This window comes from Octopus bimaculoides, chromosome 18 (assembly GCF_001194135.2).
Source record: "Octopus bimaculoides isolate UCB-OBI-ISO-001 chromosome 18, ASM119413v2, whole genome shotgun sequence".
NCBI classification, from domain to species: domain Eukaryota; kingdom Metazoa; phylum Mollusca; class Cephalopoda; order Octopoda; family Octopodidae; genus Octopus; species Octopus bimaculoides.
The window spans coordinates 27,227,974-27,235,292 of NC_068998.1; the positions used below are offsets into that span (position 1 = coordinate 27,227,974).

The window sequence follows — 7,319 nt, forward strand, 5'->3', positions numbered from 1 at the left end:
AGACCTTTGGAAGTGTGCTGTGCGTGAGAAGACCCGGCAAGCCAAGTAAGATCGTTGCCAGTGCCCCTGGACTGGCTTGTGCGGGTGGCACATAAAAGACACCATTTCGAGCGTGGCCGTTGCCAGTATCGCCTGACTGGCCTTCGTGCAGGTGACACGTAAAAGCACCTACTACACTCTCTGAGTGGTTGGCGTTAGGAAGGGCATCCAGCTGTAGAAACTTTGCCAAATTTAGATTGGAGCCTGGTGTTGCCATCCGGTTTCACCAGTCCTCAGTCAAATCGTCCAACCCATGCTAGCATGGAAAGCGGACGTTAAACGATGATGATGATGATGATGATATATACATATATATATATGTATATGTATATATATATGGGGGTTTCTTTCAGTTTCTGTCTACCAAATCCACTCACACGGCTTTGGTCAGCCCAAGTCTAAAGTAGAAGACACTTGCTCAAGGTCCCACACCATGTGGTTGGGAAGCAAGCTCCTTACCACACAGCCATGCCTGTGCCTATACAGATATCTTCACAATCAGAAGAGCATAGCAGTCATGCACAAGTGTCTTTTACTATAGATTCAGGTTCACTCAAAACTTGTGAGTAGATGGAAACTGTGTTGAAGCCAGTCAGAGATAGATTGTACCTGTAATTCAAAGGCTCGACTTTGTCAAACACTGTGTCAAGTTGAATCTGTTTGGGATTATGTTGAGGGTGTGTCACTCACATCAAAACATAAAAATGGGCATGCCCAGCGTGCTAATGATTTTGTCAGCTCGCTGCCTTCTTCAGTTAAATAATAATCCTTTCTACTAAAGACACAAGGCCTGAAATTTGCGGGGAGAGGACTAGTTGAATACATTGACCCCAGTGTTTCACTGGTACTTAATCATCAACCCCAATAAGATGACAGGCAAAGTCGACTTAGTCGGAATTTGAACTCAGAACATAAAGACAGATATAATGCCACTAAGCATTTTGCCTGGTGTGCTAACAATTCTACCAGTTCACTGCCTTAATAATAATAATAATAATAATAATAACTAAAATAATAATAATAATGGTGGCATCGGCTGTTGCTGGTTTTATTTTTTAACAACAAAATTCCACTTCTCAAAGAATTATTTCTTGAACTTATAAACTCAGTTGTTTCAGCAGAAAAGTCACTACATCCCCCTTCATCAATTGTATTTCCCTGTCTTACCCAACATCAGTAAACTGCCCAATACATATGCAGTCTGTGAGTTTGTTACCTTAACTCTTTAGTTTTCAGATTATTCAGTCTAATGTAATGCTTATCTATTCACACCATTTGGAATTAATCATGCATTGTCTCATAGCTTTGAAATGTTGATGATGCAATTGTTTATTTTTGCAATGACATTGTGGTGTCAGTGCGAGAGGAAAGAAGTGGCTAGTTTGAACATAAAACAAGTAAAAGATTTGGACTGGACATGACTGGTTTAACTGCTAAACTCCTCACAGTTGGTTTGTTTGACCCTGCCTCCTATCAGCTCCATTCAGCCACTCACTTATTTCTACTTCTCTCATCCCTTGTACAGTTACTATCTCATCCCCACATCCTACACTCATCCCAATGTCCAGATCTACCAGACGATTATCTCTTGGATTTTCTTCCTTGTAATCATTAACTTAACAGTTGTCAAGAAGAACATCGTTTGCATCAATTTTCCTCATCTCAGGGACCTGTGGAGGCAACAGCTATCATCTCTTCCTCTAAACCAAATCATTGAAAGACAGAACAAAATAAAAATTAAAAAACAAAAAACACTTCAACTAATTCACATGGAACAGTCATGGGTTCAGTCCCATAAAGACACATGTAACATTCAGTGAATGCTACCTTTTATCTTTATCTTTTACTTGTTTCAGTCATTAGACTGCGACCATGCCAGGGCACCACCTTGAAGAAGTTTTAGTCAAATGAATCAACCCCACTACTAATTTTTTTTAAAGCCTGGTACTTATTCTATCAGTCTCTTTGCTGAACTGCTAAGTTATGTGGATGTAAACACACCAATACTGGTTGCCAAGTGGTGGTAGGGGACAAACACACAAAAACACATGCATGCACACACACACATATATACGACAGACTTGTTTCAGTTTCAGTCTACCAAATGCACTCACAAGGATTTAGTTGGCCTGAAGCTATAGTAGAAGACACTTGCCTAAGGTACCATGCAGTGGGACTGACCCCAGAACAATATGGTTGGGAAGCAAGCTTCTTACCACACAGCCACGCCTATACTATTAAAAAAAAAACAACTTGCCAGTAGAACAAGACAACCATGACACTCTGAAATAATGACAGCATAAACCATATAGAAATACCTATTCATTGCATTGTAAGTGACTGAGTATTCCAGACACTTGTATCCTTGATATAATTCTAAGGCAGAAATGCAACAGCACTATGAGTGATGAAGCTGACCCTTCAAATGACAGGCACAGTTTGTCTAAAGGTCTTCTGTCAGTTTCCATAAACCTAATTTCACAAAGCTAAGTCAACCCAACATAGAAAATCCTCGTCCAATGATGACATACAATGGGATACCTGAGAAACAACTCAATCACTGGACTATACTTGCGCTCTGTTTTTATTGTGCATTACATAACACACCTTGTGTAATTAGATTAAAACATTGTTTTATCATACATTGTATAGGTGCAGATTTTATCATACACTACATAGGTGCTGCATTGTAAGAAGTTTGCTTCCCAACCATATAGACTCTAGTTCAGTCTCATTGCATGGCACCACAGGCAAAGCCCTGTGAATTTGGTAGAGAGAAACTGAAAGAAGCCCTGTATGTGTACGTATGTATGAGTGAGTGTTACTGTCTCCTTGCTTTAACTTCATGTGATGTAAATGTGTGTCACTTTCATGATGCAAGCAGTGTCTTTTGTTTTCTATTTTCTATGAAAACATGTCTGGCCATGGGGAAATATTGCCATACTTGGAAACAGATATGGGTTGACAACAGGGAGGGTATCCTGCTGTAGAAAATCTGGCTTGACAAATTCAATCCAACTCATGCAAGCATGGAAAAGCAGATGTCAAAACGATAATAATAATATACAACTATAACATAATGATACACCACATTCAATATTGTATAATATGTAAAAGGTGAGATTTAGTTGTGTGGACAGACCCTTTACACCACCAGCTTTGCATTGTGAATAGACATCTACTGCTGCATCTACACCCCACATTATTTAACACAGTGATTCTCAATTGGGGGGGGCCATGCAAGCAAAATAATTGGATACCCATAGTAGTATATTAAGGGTCCATGAAAAAATTCTGCTTTAGATGTATTTATTGCAAGAAACAGCTGTTACTTTCTCTAACATTTTACATGGTTCGATCTACACCAGTTAATATGTGAAAGGTAACATAAGAATTTTGAAAGTATCTATAAAAATAGTTTTTCAACTTCAAGTAGCGACGGGGGTCCAACCAGAGTAAAATAGGAATCAAAGGGGTCCATAGATAAAAAATAGTTGAGAACCACTGATTTAATCCAACGCCTTCTTTTATCACTAATTACACTGAGCACCTAGTTTTATCACATGTCATAAATTGAAATTTATCATTGTTTACATAACACACCTAGATGATGCATTTACACTACACAATCCATCTGCCTTTCTAACACAACACACCTTTCTGTATTACACATCTAGTTATCTGTTTCTACTACATAATAGAGGTCTTCATTGCACAACATAACCTAAGCAAACATAGTTGTGCACTTTGCTAGCAATAGCAAAAAAAAAAACATTTCCCACTATCTTAAAAAAAGGTAGGACAAATTGTGTAATGTACTCCAAGATACACAATGTCTTAAAATGGATTGCTTGGTCACAGCTGGGTCAGGATCGTCTTGAGACTAAACAAGAATATCATATAACATAACACTACACTTGTCTGCATTTCACATTTGATGTGTGTGTTTGTGTGAGTGTAGGTAGACAGACAGATAGATATTTCTACATACAACTGGAGTTCTTTTGAAAACCTGAAAACTCCTTTAAGAGGAGATTTTGTGTGTGTGTGCATGTGCGTATGTTATGAAATTGTAGCTAACAGAGAGATACACACAGTGATGTCAATTATATGTAGAATCGACAGAACAGGCTCTCTGCCCCATTAGCAACTGCTCTGTTTCTGTAAATACTCAAACACCAACACTGTTGATAGGAAACAAGCATGCCATTCAGTAATTAGCACTAATTGATTAGACCGTGCAAGTACGCTTTTGTTTACGTGTTCCGACAGGAAGTGAATGCAAATCTGGCACCTTATGCTTATGTCCCTACATAGCGTGTGTGTTTGTGTGTATGCGTTTCTGAATGCAATCATTTATATACTATTGCCTAAATTCACTAGCATATTTTCAAACGATGTTGTTTATTACTCACGACTTCAATTCTCTCTGGAAATGATGACAGCTAGAAGAGGGCAAGTGCCCAGCCGGGAAGGTGATCAGGGTCTTCCTCGTCCCCCTTAGCTGACGGCACTCCATCCTTTTGGTGTGGTATCTTTGTTTACATTCTAAACGATGAATTCTTAATCTGTTTTTTCTTATGGTACAATGCACTTTGCCCCTTTTGCGCTTATTGTTTATATACACCCCAACATGTTTGTTTATCATCATCTTGTGTATCATCATTTTCTGTGGCCAATAAAGAGTAGTAGTAGTAGCAGCAGCAGTAGTAGTAGTAGTAGTATGATCATATATACATACATATGTGTATACACACACCAGTAAACACAAATGCAAAACACGTAGTACCCAAATACCCAAGGTAGAGTAATATGCTTTTATTAAAGCTGCGAAAATCTTCACAAACTGTTACTCAGAGTTTCACGTTGTCTTTCGTAGGGCAGTCGGAACTATACTGAATTAAAATTGTGATTTTATATATATATATATGTATATATATATATATATAGGAACGTACACATATAAACTGGAGTATAAAACTAGAGCATATACATATGTAACCTGTAGATACAAACAGAACCATACTTCTCATGGAAAAATTTAGTTGTGAATGGTGTTTACAAATTCTAGATAACAATTAATCAATCGACTATAACATATAATAAAAGTAATATGTACGTGTGTGTGTGTGTGTAATTGATTAAGGAAACTGCAATGGGTGGGAAAGGAATGTGGCCATCTGCTACTGCATTCGAACGACAATATGCATGTGTGTGTGTGTGTGTGCGTGCGTGTATGTATGTGTGTGTGTGTGATGTATCTGAAGTGTATGTTATGCGTGCGCCAGTGTGCCGTGCTGTTGAACAAACAGAAAGCAGCTCCCTCGCCATCAACAAATATATCCAGATTTGCGCAGGGATCATTCAGAAAAGCAGGTTGTGTTATTTCCGACTTATTAATACATAAAATTTACTTCTGAGCGATTATTTTTTTTTATATTTTATTTTATTCATATATTTTATTTCTTTTAGTTTTTTTTTTGCGCCTGTGCTCTTTGTAAGCGCGCGTGTGTATGCGTGTGCCTGACAATACAATTTACATTAGGGAACAGGTGCTAACAGCATATAGGTAATTGTGTTAACGTATGTCATCAGTAGACAATAAACATAGGAGTGAAGAACAGGTTTCAAGGTAGAAAACGTATTTAGACAGGCTTGTTCTTATTTCTTTATCGCTTCAATCGACATTACGTCAGTATTAGAGAAGAATCCTGATAATTTTATATGGCAAATCCAATAACCAAACATTATAAATTTCTTCACTTGTTGGCTGACTTTTTATCATATCACAAATAATAATAATAATAATAATAATAATAATAATAATAATAATAATAATAATAATAAAATGTCTCTTGATTTATTAAAACATTTTCAGAGTTTTGCTTTCAATAAAATCAAAGCGATGAAAGTCGTTAGAAAATGATGAAATCAATTTTCCCTTTTGTCTGCCCTCTCCGCCACACGTCACTGCTCACCGAATGTTTTTGCTATTATGTGTGTATGTGAAAGCATTGCATGTGTGTAATATTGAATTAAATAGCTGTACTACTTAATTCAAAAACACTTTCCAAGAAATCGGTATGCGGTCAATGACTTGAGGGAAACAGCAACCAAAACTTCCACGGCATTCTTAGATAAAGAAAGCACATATTAGAGAGATAACATAATCCTGCATAGTCCTAAAAAGACGAGATGGTCACAACTAGAATGCATTTGACCGATCAGAGTTGATTTGGAGCTAGACAACAACTTCAATACTGTTATTGAAATACTGGTTTCAAACTGTGGCACAAGGCCAGCAATTTCGAGGGAGGGACTAAGTCGATTAAATGACCTCAGTGCTCAACTAGTACTTATTTTATCGGCCTCGAAAAGGATCAAAGGCAAAGACGATCCTGGCGGCATTTGAACCCAAAACGTAAAGACGGACGAAATGCCGCTAAGCATTTTGCCCGGCGTGCTAACGATTCTGTCAGCTTGCTGCCTTATGGTTATCGAAATAAAACTATTCCAATACAGGATTGTGAAAAGAACAGCTTCATATGACCAATATTTATTTTGCAATTCCTATTGACAGCATCAATTCCCTTCTCACTTATCTTCACAATGGAAGCATAAAATCTGTAACAACCTGTACTTATAATAAATGAACAGAGGGCTGCCTCACACTTAGCCAGGGGTAAAAGATAACTTACCTCTCGGATAAGCCGCCAGCTTTATCCCAAACAATATTCCTATCTCAAGCATCTACATTTCCTAAATATGTAAATAAATGAACTGGAACAAAACGTCCAATTCAGCCACGACGAAATTGAAGTAGCTATTTGTGAGTAGACCCTGTCTGTTCTATGAGACTTAGAACCTAAACCCCTGTAAGTACTAAAACGAGTAGTTAGGTTAATTAAAACAAAAGTATACAACAAATTATGGCAACCTGTGGAAGAAGCCTTAATTCAATGCTTCAACGTTGTACCTTGCCAAACTGATGAAACGATACCTTTTATCGGATTTGATTGGGGATAATTAACATGCACTGTAGAACTGTAAATGCTTTAAATTATTACTTTAAAGGCAGTCGAGATAGGAGAAAGTGTACAGCGGTGAACAAGTAAGCTTTCAGTTTATAGTTACATCCTTCGAAATCCCGCCGAGTTCGAACCCTAGCAGTCTTAGTCTTTCATCCTCATCCTTTCAGGGTCGATAAAATTCAGAACACTGAGTTCGATACAAACAACTATACAAATATCTGAGATTGTGTTATATATATATATATATAT

At 37.5% G+C, this 7,319-nt stretch overlaps 1 protein-coding gene across 1 annotated transcript in view; it reads right to left on the reverse strand.

The window, feature by feature from the left end:
* Positions 1-7,319, reverse strand: part of LOC106872045 (polycomb group RING finger protein 3) — a 106,225-nt gene that overhangs the window by 94,661 nt on the left and 4,245 nt on the right. The gene's annotated exons all lie outside the window — the stretch shown is intronic.